We start from the raw sequence: 14,802 nt of genomic DNA on the forward strand, positions 1-14,802 counted from the left end.
AGCATAAGTATATCTTACAATGGCATCCTATATAACGGGAGTCCTGGGAACGATGTTTGGATGCCTTAGCAGCTTACTTTTTGGGGCTCCACTGAGAGTGACAGTATGTGTGGTGTTGTGTTTTTTTCTAAGTGCTTTTCGCCTTGCTGATGCATTGCTTTAACAATGAGGACTTCAGGTGATCTTTGCTTTTTAGAAAGATTGCTTTTAAGTATCTCAGCCTATGCTAGTCTATGTTTTGTGTACTATATAAGGTGGGTGTTGTATGCATGCTTTTACTAGTTTTTATTTGATTTTTAACAACTCCAACTGCATTTAAAAATACAGCAAGACAAAACAATAACTATTTACACAGGTCCATAACAAAATATTATATACACTAAACCATTAGTACTTTTGCAATGAATCATTAAATGTTCGCCAGAATATGTACTGATGGGTTATATTTATAGTTTTCATTTTTATAGTTAACAATTCATTTTTACAGACAGACTTTGCTAGAGAGAGATTCACTGAAAGAGATCAGATTGTTGGCACTCTACCTTCTGGGAATTGTAGACACTTTCTCTTTATTGATACAGCCAACGTCTTTATACATCCTATATCTAGACAGAAGTTTATGTTTAATCTCTATGTACACTGTAGAACAAGAAATATTATTTATCTAGCTATTTATCTAGCTATATGCACAGTATGTGAAAGTTTCTACTTAGGGAAGTCAAATAGAATGCTTTATGAATATATCCGCGAGCATAAATATGCTATAAAAAGGGCTGATTTAAAAAATGCCCTAGCTAAGCATGTTTTTGAATCAGGTTCTTCTCACTACTTTAAGTTTAAGGTGGTAGAAATTGTGTACAAAGGACTAAGAGGTGGTGATTTTTTTAATTTTACTGAAGAAAGGGAACTATATTGGATTTGTAAGTTGTGTGCAGATAGGAAGCCAGGGTTAAATGACAGGGTCTCTTTAAGGCTGGTCTTGAAATCTTGAAATTTACCTAGATGATTAATACATTGTTTCTATTGGCTGTGTGATAGTATATTAACTTGAATTGTATGATGCTCTTTTATTTAGCCTGATGAAGAACATTTTGTTTGGAAGCAATTACTGTGTGGATTAAAACTGCTTTTATTCAGACCACCTTGGTTGTTGAAGCTTCTTTTTGTTTTTTACTTTGAAGTCAATTATTTTGGGAAGCTCCTACAGATTTCCTGATGGAGTTTTTTTTTTTCTTTTTTTTCATTTGTATAAACTTATATCTTTCATTTAAAACATAATATTTTAAAACCCAATACACTCTGTCTATACTTAAATCCATATAAGATTTCTAATAGAGTTATTATTATCTATTAGTATGCTCTCTTGTATTGATTTCCAACAAGAAACACATGAATAGTCCAAGGCATAAATATATTATTTTAATAATGACAGATTTATTAAATAACTCAATGTTAGAAAAGCCAATAGCATCTTCCTCCCAACTTTTTATATGCCAATCTAAACAAAATCCTTGACTTTTTAGGATACCACAAATAAATTAATAGAATAGAATTGATTTTTTAAACCTTTTTAGAAGTACAGAGAATTAATGACTGTGAATAACATTTTTGGTAGAATTATCATTTGATCATAAGTCTAGCCTCTAATGTGAGGAATAACGTATTCCAATTATTGGTTCATTTTATAATTTTATCAATTATGTTTCTGTAATGTACTGATAAATTTTCTATTGTTAGACGCAATAGTTATTGTTGTTGTCTTTTGGCTTTTCCTGGTTAGGGGTCGCCACAGCGGAACTCTGGTCCGCTAATGATTGGCAGTAGATTTTCACAAATGCTGAGTTGCCAGCTCAACAATCAACCTTCAATGAAGGCACACCCATTTATGCACGTCTTTCGAATGCCCACCCAACCAGGGGGAGGACATGCAGACACCACACAGATAGTAATTCTAAATATATAATCTGTGAATTATCCCAGTTAATTTTTTATGAGATTTCAAAATTGTGGTTTTCCTTTTATTAATAAGCAATGCTTTTATTTTATTATGATTAAAATTCAAACCTGAAATCTTCTCAAAACATTCCATAGAGTTGACTATATGGTCTAATGAGAACTCAGTATTACCACTTGTTTGTAGGATATCATCAGCAAATGTTGAATTTTTGAAGAAAAATTTTAATTTATTTTAAAGCCTTTAATATGTATATTAGATCTTATAGAATTATCAAACTTCTCTATAATAAGTGCAAATAGTAATAGAGATAAAGGATATCCCTGTTTGGTGCCCTTTAAAATATTGAAGGGACTGGATAGAAAAGCACCTATTTTGACAAAAGATATTAGTTCTTATAAAGCTTTTTAATTCAATTTCATAAAATCTGTGGATAAATTATATTCATTGAAAACTCTGAGCAAGTAAGACCAATTCACAGAATCAAAAGTTTTATTCAAATATAAACTTATTTTTGTTAGTTCTTTTTTATTTTTATTAGCCATGTCAATTAATGAAAAAAGTCTTAGAATGTTATCTTGAACTCTTTGGTTTATTATAAAGCCAGTCTGGTCCTTGTTTACTAATCTTAAAAGCATAAGATTCATTATTTTAGCTAATATAGACAAAAAATTTTGTCATCTACATTTAAAAGTGAAATGGGCCAATAGAAACTACACAAAGTAGAATCTTTATCTGGTTTTACAATGGGTATGATAAGAGACTATCTCCATAAAGAGGGAGTATTAAAAATGCTCTTCACTTCTTTCAAAGTATTTAATACAGTTTTTAAAATATTATCAGGTAAGAGTTTATACAACTCAGGAATTATGCTGTCCAGTTCTGGAACTTCGTTAGTTTTAAGATTTTTAATTTGGTCTTTTAACTCTTTAAAATAAAATGGCTTACCAATTTTATTTTTCTGTTCTTTGCTTGATTTATATTGTATATTTTCCTTCAAAAAACTATCCATTAAGTTACTGGTATCCAGGCATGTCTTGAGTTTATTATTTTTTCATAATATTTACTAAAACATTTTAATATATCACTTAGGTCATTTACTTTAATGTTTTTAGTTCCTTTATATAGACAGTTTCTTTGAAATGATTTATTTTATTCATGCTCTTTGACCTGATAGTTATTCTGTGATTACTCTTGGGGTTTATTGAATATGAATGTAATTTATTTTTTCCTGATTGATTGAAATCTTATGATGATCTTATAATGTAGAATTTGTAAATATTTCTGATTTAGATTTTTAAATCTATATTTGCAGCTTTATCTTTGGGTTTTAAGTTTAACTATAACTTATCAATATCAACTTGGAGGACATTCATCTCTTGCTCCCATTCCTTTCTTTTACATGTGTACCAATTCCTGACTTTACTATATAAATAAACTTTTAACATGCCCCATAATACAGCACAAGTGACCTCACCATTATTACTAAATTCCATGAATTGGTTTAATTCTTTTAAAAAAACATTCACTAAAAGCATTTATTTCAGTTATATTCGCAGGGCATCTTTGACTAAAAAAGTTATTTGGGCTTAAAGTTAAAATAAAGGTAATAGCATTGTGGTCAGACATGAATCTATTCTTATATCCTCTATTTTATAATATAAAACATGTGAAACACAAATTTTTATCAATATTAGCTTGGGTCCCAGATCTAAAAAAATAATGCATATAATTTAAAGAACTTGCTAGTTTTAAATCTAGTCTGTCTTTCATATTCATTGAATTAATATAATGATTTAGATATTTAGCTACAGATGATAGCCTGATTTGTTTAACATTGGTAGTGTCTTTGTTTCATAAAATGCAGTTAAAGTTGCCTGCTATCAACATTGTTACTTTTGAATATAAAGTTATAATGTCCAGATATTTCTCAGAGGTTTTAGGACCAGTTCCAAGAATCTAATACATATTAATAAGATTGCAAATGTTTTTATCAGTTTCTGTTTCCACCAATCCCAGCATGCCATTCTTATCAGAATATGTATTGACTATTTTAAATAACCCTAACATTATTTTTTCCAGAGAATAAGGATAGCTCTTCTTTTTGAACCAAAATGAGAAAATACTAAAATTATATAGATTTTTAATATCAGTCTATCTAGATCTGTGGTCAATAAATGAGTTTCTTGTAAAAAAAAACAATATCTACTTTGTGTAATATTAAATTCTTATTTAAACTACCTCTCTTCAGTGAGTTATTTAGCCCATTAACATTTAATGAAAGACATTTGCATGCTGGCATCTTTTAAAACAAGGGAATTAAAAACTAGTTTGCAATGATTCAGTGTTATTAACATATAACTATCAAATGAATGACTTGTTATGGACAGAAACAATAAGACTGATACTGAAAATTCAAAGTTAACATTTTTTTCTTCTACCATGGAATAAAAAATTCCCAGTTTGATGAGAAATTCATCCAACTGCTCACTAACATCCCCATATCACTACTCATTCACTTTATTGCTACTACTTCTATATAAATAAAATCAAAGCTTCTTAAAAACATAATATACACTCTTATTATTTGTGTTATTTTACTAGTAAAGATTCTTAAAGAGCTGAACAATTAGCTTGACATGTAGTCTAACCTATCAGAAGAAAACAACTTTAATAAACTACTAGCTTATAATTTATATAAATTCTTACATATAACACTTAATATTTTATCAATCATTTCTTAAACAAATATTTAATCTATTCTTAAAACATTTAGAATTAACTTTTGAAATTAACTAACTATATTTATATGTCAAATAATTATGAAGCTTATACATAATATTTAAACTCTACTAAAAAAGAAGAAAAAAAAGCATGTGGCACCAAGACTTTGAACTTCATAGTTAAAAGTTACAATACATACAAAATCTGATTTATTATTAAAAGGTTATCTATAACCAGAACTCAAACAATAACTCCCTGGTTATGTAAACGACAGACATTGTAGACACTCATTACTTTCTTATCAACATTGTCATATTTAACAAGGAAAATTAAACTTAGATAAATTAGCATAGCAAAACTCAGAATGTTATAAAATATAAGAAATCTGAGTTATATATAAAATATACATATTTAAGTTAGATGTGCTTTTACATAGGTTCATAGGCTCATAGGTAGGTACTAGGCTATCGGCCCAAGGGCCTGCCTAAGCCTATCCAACAAGGTTCCTGGGCTTACGCCACCCAAGAAAGCTATTTTCCTGTGCCATTGTCGAGCAGAAATACAGAAGTGATCCCGAGGGTGTATTTCCTAGTTCCCATCCACTCATCAAGACTTTTCTTGAAGAGTGCTAATGGAGAACTTGGCTTGACATAGATGGGTAGCCTGTTACAGAGTATGGGAAGTCTCTGGGATAGGAATCTATCCCGCCAGCATGTCCTGTTTATTGTGGTGACAAGGTTTAGGTCCCTAGAGCATGTAGCTTGGAGGGATTGGGATTTCTTTAGGTGTAGCATGTCCAACAGCTCTGGGTTTGACATAGCTTTATATGTTAGGCAGAGATCACCTTGGAGTAGGCAATATGCTACGGAGTAAAGCTGGAGTTTTTTGAGACTGTCAGTGTAGGGCATTTGTTTGAGGCCAGTAATCCTCTTTGTGAGGTACTTCTGTGGCTTTTCCAGCTGCTGCAGATGTCTTGTGAGGTACATTCCGAAAGGGGCGTTGTACTCTTTAATGGGTCTAATGAGTGTTGAGTAGAGGGGAACAGTGACCTCTTTTTTCCTGGATGAGAACCCTTGTATGATGAGGTGTGCCATGTAGAAGGACTTCCTGTCTACTGTGGCGATGTGACTATCAAAGGAGAGACTACTTTCCACCTGGGTCCCAAGGTCTCTAATCACACATTTGGTGTTAAGTAGATTGCTGCCTATGTGGTAGTTCATGGGTACAGAGTTTTTACCAAAGGGGATGACACTGCACTTTTTGGCATTGAGCTTGAGGCCATGACTCTGATACCAGGCATCTGTCTCAGCGAGGCCCTTGTGTAGGATGTCCACATCATTTGGGGACTTGACTATGGCTCCTAGTTTGCAGTCATCTGTGAACTTCATTAGCCAGAGTCCTTCTGTGTTAGCCTGTACTTCAAATAAGTAGATACCAAAGAGGAGAGATCCCAGGACTGAACCCTGTGGTACTCCACTTGTCACTGGTTTGAGGTCAAACTTGGAGTCTGCAACTTTTACAGTGTGGGTTCTGTCAGTGAGCCAGTTGGCAACCCATCTTGTGACGTATGGATTTATACCTACTTTAGTAAGTTTATTTATAATTCCAGAATGGGGGATGGTGTCGAAAGCCTTGGCGAGGTCAAGGTAGGCTGTGTGAATCACCTTACCCTCATCTATGGCTTTGGTGACTGCCTCAAAGAAGTCAATCAGGTTCAGGAGGCATGATCTGCCTTTCACAAACCTGAATGCACTTGCACTGATGCTCACTTTATATATGTACCACTTAACAGAATTAAATTGTTTACTTCATTTTAATTAGATTATATAAATAAAGATTATGTACCACTACTAGTCTTCAGATTTTACCCCAATATGTTACATACATTCTCACAATGGTCACTACATTGTCCTCATGACTGTGTGTACAATCATCCAGTTATTCATGTTTTTTTATTTATTTATGAATGCGTACATACATATATGTTTAACTATATACATTTATACTTAGCTCCTAGCAGGGCAATAAGTAAAGCAAACAGCCATCATTTCTGCTATAAAGCTGAAGGTAAGTAAATAAATTGCTTTCTTATAACACCAATTAAAGCAAGCAGTTTTACAGTAAAACATCCAGAAACCACGGTTTGGGTAAGTGATTTTAAGCTGTATGTTCTGTTACAATTTCAAAATCAGTGCCATACTTGCTTGAATTTATGTTGTGTTATATACTTTGCTCAGTTAAATAAATAATAAATCAATAAATAAATAAATAAATAAAAGTTACTGTCTTCATTCACCTATCACTGAACATTTCCTTTATTCCAAGGTTTAATCATACCTTTCTAATCTGTCAGTCAGATACACATCTTTATTTTGTTTGCACCAGTATATCGGCTCCAGTGTATAGTGCTTACACTATTACTCTACCAGATATTAAAATATATGTTTTGTTTATGATATACATATAGGATTCTATGATACCACTACACAAATTGCAGTTATTGAACAGCCATATAGACATTTCCTTCCTTCATATTACCATTTTCAAACTGTGTCTCCACCAGCAAGCCATCATTTGTTGTCTACAGTTTAATTTTGCTTTGGCTCTGGATTCTGCTATTCTGTTTTATTTTGCTTTGGCTCTGGGTTCTGCCATTCTGTTTATCATCAAGTAGAATAATGCACACCATTTTCCTATAATTACATTCCTTTCAGCTCTTCAAAAATCTGCATATGTTAGTGTAGCTACCTATACTGCCTACTTATAGTTTTCCCTCTTAGACAAGATAGATTAATTATTTTAATACATAAAATGATCTAATAGTGTCTGTTTTAACATGCCATTTCTGTGTCCCACTTATTCCCTGTTTCTGAGCATTTAAAGTTGCAAAGCACTTCCTTATTCATAAATGTCTAAAATGAAACCAGGCTGCTGCAGTGGCACACACAAGCTTGAGCCAGGTACAAAACAACTCTTCATATACTTTTAAATGTTTGGGCAGGAAGATAAGCTGAAAAAAAAGTTATTAGTAGTTAAATGGATCATGATCATAATCATCAGGCCACATTTTTAATAAAAAAGACATTTAAACAGCCTAAAAGTGAAAAGAGGGTTAAGAAACTTCAAAAGTCCCCAGATAACCCAAAATACATCAAAATAACACAATGCAATAATATCCCCCGCCATCCATAACAGTACACTTAAACATTATATTATTTAAATTAATCAGTGAACAGTAACAAAAAGACTGTCAAAGCTCTCATTCTACCCTCATATCCCATTACCCAAACAAATCTTTTAAAACCATACCTAGCTTATTGGTTTTACTTATAATCTATGATATTATTAAATAAAATAAAATAAAATAAAAATAAAGCTGTATTACTTTAGAACTTTACTAAAGATTTGTATTATTACAACCAAATAACTTATTTTTGAATACTAATACCCCCTCTAGTGGAAAAACAGAAAGAATTTGATAGCAAGAAAGCCATTACTTTTAAACTTAAACTATTTTAAGAATAATAGAAAATGTTTTACCTTTTACGAAGGTCCCTTTTTAAAAAAAATGTTTCAGGAAACAAATTACTTTAAAAATCAGATTAACTACAACAACTAGAAATAAATTCACTTGTCTTTAAGCTTTTTGTTTTTCTCTTTTACTGTCCAATCATTTCATGTAGATTGCCTTTTTAATGAAGAGGACGTATCCATTTCTTCAGTGGAATTTAGTAAGTTATTTTTCTGGACAAAGGAAACTGCATCCTCCAGGGATTCAAATGTTTTCCTTTCTTCTGGTAAAAAGAATTTTAGTTTTTCAAGATAAATCAGGTGTGTTTTAATTCTGGCTTTCTTCAATGATTTTAACAAAGGAATATATGCTTTCCTTTTTGAGACCATTAAAGAGCAATAGTCATTGTCAAATCTAATGAGAGCATTACTACATTTGATAGGTGATGCAGAACTAGCAGTTTTCATAACTAAATCCTTGTCTTGACTAGATATAAACTTTACTATTATGGAGCTTGGATTTGTGGATTTCTTATTTGAAGTTATTACAGTCAAAGATTTATGTGCCCTCTCTATGCCATATGACAGGGCTTCAGGGAGATTTAAAATGTATGGGATCCAAGAAGTTAAAAATGTTTACCGTGTTGTCTCACTTTTGTTTCTCAGGAAGACCATAGATCCAAATATTGTTCCTTTTTGCACTGTTTTCTAGGTCATAATTTTTTCAAAAAACTTGATGTTTTATTGAAAGATAAAATCAATATTGTTTCTCCTTCTGTAAGTCTGCCATCTATATAAGTGATAGAAACTGCCATAGCAGATAATTTTAGTTTTTGTTGTGTAACTACTTCCTGGATTAATTCTATTTGCTTCTTACAGTCTTCTTTTACTGCATCTACTTTAGAGTCCAGTTTACCCAGTTTTAAAGATAACTTTTGTATATTACTAAGAACAGATTTTAGCTCCTTCTTCATGGAGGATTCTTGAGATGCTGCCTTAGAGTCACTCATTTTCCTTTAATAGTTGTTTTAACTTGAAGTTTGACAGGAAAATAATTGAATATATATTTTTTTCACCAAACTTTCCCCAAAAAATTCCAAAACAATATTTCAGTTTTTTAATGTTTTCTGAATAAAACGAAGATTAAATCCTTTCAAAAATGTCTAAAAGAAGATCAAATTTATTGTGCTACTAATGGCTTGCCATCTTGGCCACCCCCCCCCCATTATGTGCATGCTTTTGACAATCTAATATGTGCTTGTATGTGAGACTTTACTTTCCAGTGCCATTGTGTAAGTACACATCTTGTATACTGTGTCTACTTCTTTAAGGGTGAAGTGGCTACATTTTCTCAATATGCCTGTATCCACCAAGGTAGCTACAGAGAAGTTAGGAAATTGCATATCCATACTATCCAGTCCTTTGATTGGTGAGGTACAAGGGGTGGTGTTTTGGGGTAAGAAGGCTCTTAACGGTACTTTTTGGTGCAGGCTAATAAGGGTGCTTTAATAGGGCAGATTATGCCAAACAGTACTAAATTCTATTAACATTAATGTTTATACAATACTGAATTCTACTAAATCTATAGGTATTGCCACTCAGCACCCAACTAGCTGCTCTAAGCTTGTCAGCTTGCAAGGTATTTGCTTTATATTGCTGCTTTACAGTGTACAGTTGTATGGACTGTTCTACAGGAAAATTTGATTTCTAGGTGTTTGCTACTATACAGGAAACTGCTAACCCACACAAATATGCAAATTTATAGTAGTACAAAAAAAAAACTAACTAATGAGCTCTCTGGCCAGTAAAATTAATGCACTATGAGTCCTTTTGTGCATCTATTAACTCAGATAGACTGGGCAAACAGCTCCTTTCACAGGATGAATAAACCAATTTCTCTTGATATTATGTAACACAGAGATTGATCATTGTCAAATGGGACCCTAGGCATTGTAATGAAGAAGGGCCCCTCTAATTATACACATTTCCCATTCCCTGGCTGTCTCTCCTCAATTGCCATAAAATACCATTGAAATCTATTAGCAATCATACTGCTTTTGTCTTTATTTTCACAGTGTTCATGGAGATTTAGGTAAACTTTTGTTTCAAATTTTACAGCAAAAATACTGATAGGCATTTGCTAAAAAAATTCACACAAAAAGCACTCACAATGAACAACTCGCATTAATAGCTTTTTAACATTAACATGCAGACTGCATGTTTTCCAGAGGAGTAGTCATACATTTCCATTGCTCCTCAAAGCCTAGACTTTGCTGCCCCTACCCAGCACATTTGAAAGTTTGTATACATAGTCTCCAAAAGTTGCTTTTAATTACTTGAGAAATGCATATACTATTGTCAGCTGCTGCAACTAATCTTAATAACAGCCACAGTGGTTTATAAGATGCTCAGAAAGAGTGCACTCATCTGGGTACACAAAGTATGCCTGGCTACATCCACACTATGTACATAGCTATGCTACATAATCAAGCTCCTCCCTTACCCATAAAATAGAAAGCTACATCAACAGGCTTGCTGCTAACAGGTGTTATAATGTTGGTCTAACCAGTACATTACAATGTGGATTGCTTACTTTCCTTATTAAGTCCCATATTTGTAGTGCATGTTCCCACTGTCACAATTACACATTATTTTTGTGGGTGTGTGAGGCTTTCCCAAACATTCAAGTACGATTTAGCAAAACTTAGGGCAATTTTACCATGAGGAAGCATATTAACAAGAGGATGTGAAAGATGGGAAGGATTACATAGTTCTTGTTTAACCCTTTAATGTACTTTGTGTAAGGGCTTCACCTCGAGGTTTGTTTCTGAAGGGAAATGGTAGAGCTTTGTGAAGAGATGGGCGAATAAGTCAAGCACTATCAACAACAAAGCTAGAAGAAAATGCAAATGTTTATACATTGACATGAGCAGCAAAAGCAACAGTAATGTTATAAATGTGCATAAGCAGCTAAGTTATTTTAATTGAAAGTTTTTTGTTATCAAGTTGTTTGTTTATTTATTTAGCCATAAAGTGAGACAGAGTTCCCCTAAACAGGGAACCCCAAAGGAAGTGAACAGTCACTGAGCAGTTAGCAGCTATGAGGACATACTGGGCATAGCACAACTAAACACTAGTCAGCAGTCAGACTAGAAAAACACGCAACATTACTGACATTACTGTTAAAGATTTCAAACAGATTGTAAAAAATTGAGTGACTTCAATAATCAAAAGTTTTACATGGGGCAAGGCAAGAATATGAAGCAAAATCAGTATGCTGCACATTTTTGAGATAGAGGAAAGGCAATGAGGCAGAAGATTTTGGTTTACTTAAAAATGTAAAAGAATGATCAAAAGGCTTTGCAACAACATGTGGTTTCTAAACAAATAACTTATGAAACGAATGTTTGGAATTATTGAATGTTGATAATCTTCAGCATATTAGAAGGAAAACTGATCTCTCTCTCTTTCATTCACACAAAGGCATGCACAACAAAAAAAAAGAAAAAAATGGTGCACTGCATAGTTACTTACTAGGTCTAAGCTAAATAAAGCAACATCTTCGGCACCCCCACCCAGCTTTTTCCAAAGAACACATTAATCCTAGATTGTAGGATTGTCCATCTAGTTCATTTTGCCTCTCTCTCTCTCTCTCTCTCCTTGGCTCTGCATTTGTGGAGACAAAATTGGAGCTGTCATGCATCAAAATGGAGTGACACAATTTTTTTTGCCCCTTGCTCACAAGGCACTGGGTCCTAAGCAACTGTCTATGTCATCTTGTGCTGGATCTGGCCCTGAAATATTGTAGAAGATACTTGCCATATTCCAGACTTCTGACTTATTACTTTCCCTGTTCGCTTACCCCCTCTGTTGCAATATAATACAACCATATCTTTACCTTAACTTCTCTCCCTTTCCCCTATATCTCTTTTCCTTCTGCCAAAACATATTTACTCTCTTTTCCTCTCACATTGTACAAGTATTATCCTAATTCTGTCTCTCTGCCATATCTTTCTTTCTCCTTACTGTTCCTGTTTGACTACTTTCACTACTGAACTATTTGCCTGATGGATAAGCCCACCTACATGGTTAATTTTTTATATCCTGCCTTACTTTCACTGTCAATCATCAATATCACTTATTGAGATTTGTTCATTAGTGAAAAAAGTTCTCTAATCTGATGTCTGTATGAAATACTCCTAGAATGTAACTAGTATTAATGTATGTAATACTACAAAGCTGTTTAAACTACTGACTGCTACTCTTATGTACAGAATATTACTCCAGATATATTTTATGTCATATTCCATTCAATGTATTCCAATGCCACTGTTTTCTTGTTTGTATGGAATTTTTTATCATTATCTATATAATTTGTTAATTGTCTCTGGAGCTTTTCTTCCCAGGCCTCCGCTAAAAATGGGCTCTGTCCCAGTCAGACTTTCCTGGTAAACAAATGGTAAATGAATAAATAAATAAATAAACAAATCAAATATTGATGCACATCCTTTAAATACTACTACTGTGTATCTCTATGACTATTCTTTGTTAAATGCATATTTTATTACTAAGTTAATATGATGCTTCCTTGTTGTTGCTATTATTTTAGTCAGTTGTACATTAACACTGAAAAATGTATCATACTTGAAATCTTATTATTTTATCATAATATTTGATATTATTGTTATTTGTTTCTGTGTTATTCACCATAATACTTATTTTGTTAATGGTTGCTTGAAATCGTACACGTTACTTTTAACATCTTTATTAAATGTGATGTTTTTCAAAAATGAAATAGGTACATATGCAAAAATAAAAATGAAAACAAAATATCAAATTTCTTGGGGGATTCAGGAAAAAAAAAAAAAAAACTTGCTGTAAGTGCTGCAGCCAAAAAGGACTATTTTTGCAATGAGGAAATTTATGGTTCAGAGACATGTTAAATGCAATGAGGAAATACCTCATCATCTGCTAAACTTCATGTCCCTGAATTGCTCTTAACTACTGTGAGTGCAAATAATCAAGTTCCTGCAGTAGTCAACACTGGTAGCCTATGCATCACGTTAGCACAAGTACCCCCTGTTATTCCCTCTTCCCCACACATATACACATTTAAACACATGCTCACAAACACACACACATGCACACACGCGTACACACACACACACACACACACACACACACACACACACACACACACACACACACTGGAGTTTCATTCTCCTTAGTGTTTTTAAAGGTTATCAGGATACTCAACCTGTTGCTCTATTAACTAATACTTTAAAAATTCTCTCTGGTGTCATGTAAAATACCTCCTGGCTTTGTCCTGATACCCCGCCCACACTTGGATACCCCCCTCCCTCTCTACCGCCTGTTGTTGAATTAACCGAATGCTCCTGCTGTTGCTTCTTATCGGTCCTGTCATTTGTAACGCATGAACGGTTGCAGCAATGGGACGATGCACAGATTACAGATTCATATTGTCGCTTAGCATGGTGGGTTAATGCTGATGCTTTCTGTTTCAGAAGTGAAGGGTAGAAGCTTTACTCCTTTTACTTTAAGTTTTTTACTAAAAGACGTACGTAATATTTTAAGGATCTCAAGCTTTTTGGTAGTGCAGATAATTAATATTCCTTCTGTGAGTTGCAAAGGTACAGGACATGAGTCTTTTTGCTTCAATTGGGGCACGTTATATAGAATATCCCTTGGGTCTAGTGTTTCCTTGCCGTACATCTTTCATGCTGCAAAATTGTATTCTTGTATTTCTTAAGTGCCTTTAAGGCACAATATAAAGAGTTATCCCTGGCAGAGCTAGCCTTAGTTGAACTGGCATCCTAGATGAAGGACTCAATGGTACCTCCTACTGCACACTGCCTCCTCATGCACATCACACAGTCGCCTCCCCCACCCATTCCAGCCTATCCACACCATCTAGAATATTTTATCTTTGTTTTCTCATAGCTTGTGTAACTCTTCATTTTTCCTACAATTATTCTTTCATTCAGTATATCCTTACTTGGCAACACTGCTCTCTGATAACTGTTAAGGAAGTATACATTAATCAGGGAGTGTAGAGCTACTTGACCTCTAGAAGCACAGGGGATCTAGGTGCTCTCAGGTGTATTTTAGATTTTTTTAAAACATTTTCTTCCATTGATGGCCTAAAAAATCCCAAATAAGAAAAGACATTCAGCCTTACTCTTTAATTTTACATTTTCCGAAATTCTTTCAATATTCCCTAATTGACCAAGATATTATGTAATAACTTTGGAAAAAAAAGAATTAAATTAAGACAGGGGTGGGCTGGCACCAGAATCCATAGGATTATCGATACTCTGATGTGCATTTTAGAACATTCTTTTACCCAAAATTTTGATTCTGTGATGGCCTGAAAAAAATCACAAGAAAAGCCAGTCTTCTTTTCTTATTTCAGTGTAAAAATGCTCAAAGGTGACAAAACAGAAGTTTCCAATAAATTGAGAAGACAAATTCTTGTGAGGACACATAAACTATTTCAGGGAAGAAATACGTCGTATCCAAGGCTTAATGCTCAAAGCTGAGAAAATAACAGTTCCCAATAAACTGAGAAGACAGATGTTTGCAAGCATATATAA

This window comes from Protopterus annectens, chromosome 12.part0 (genome assembly GCF_019279795.1).
Source record: "Protopterus annectens isolate FY-2018-M chromosome 12.part0, PAN1.0, whole genome shotgun sequence".
NCBI classification, from domain to species: domain Eukaryota; kingdom Metazoa; phylum Chordata; order Ceratodontiformes; family Protopteridae; genus Protopterus; species Protopterus annectens.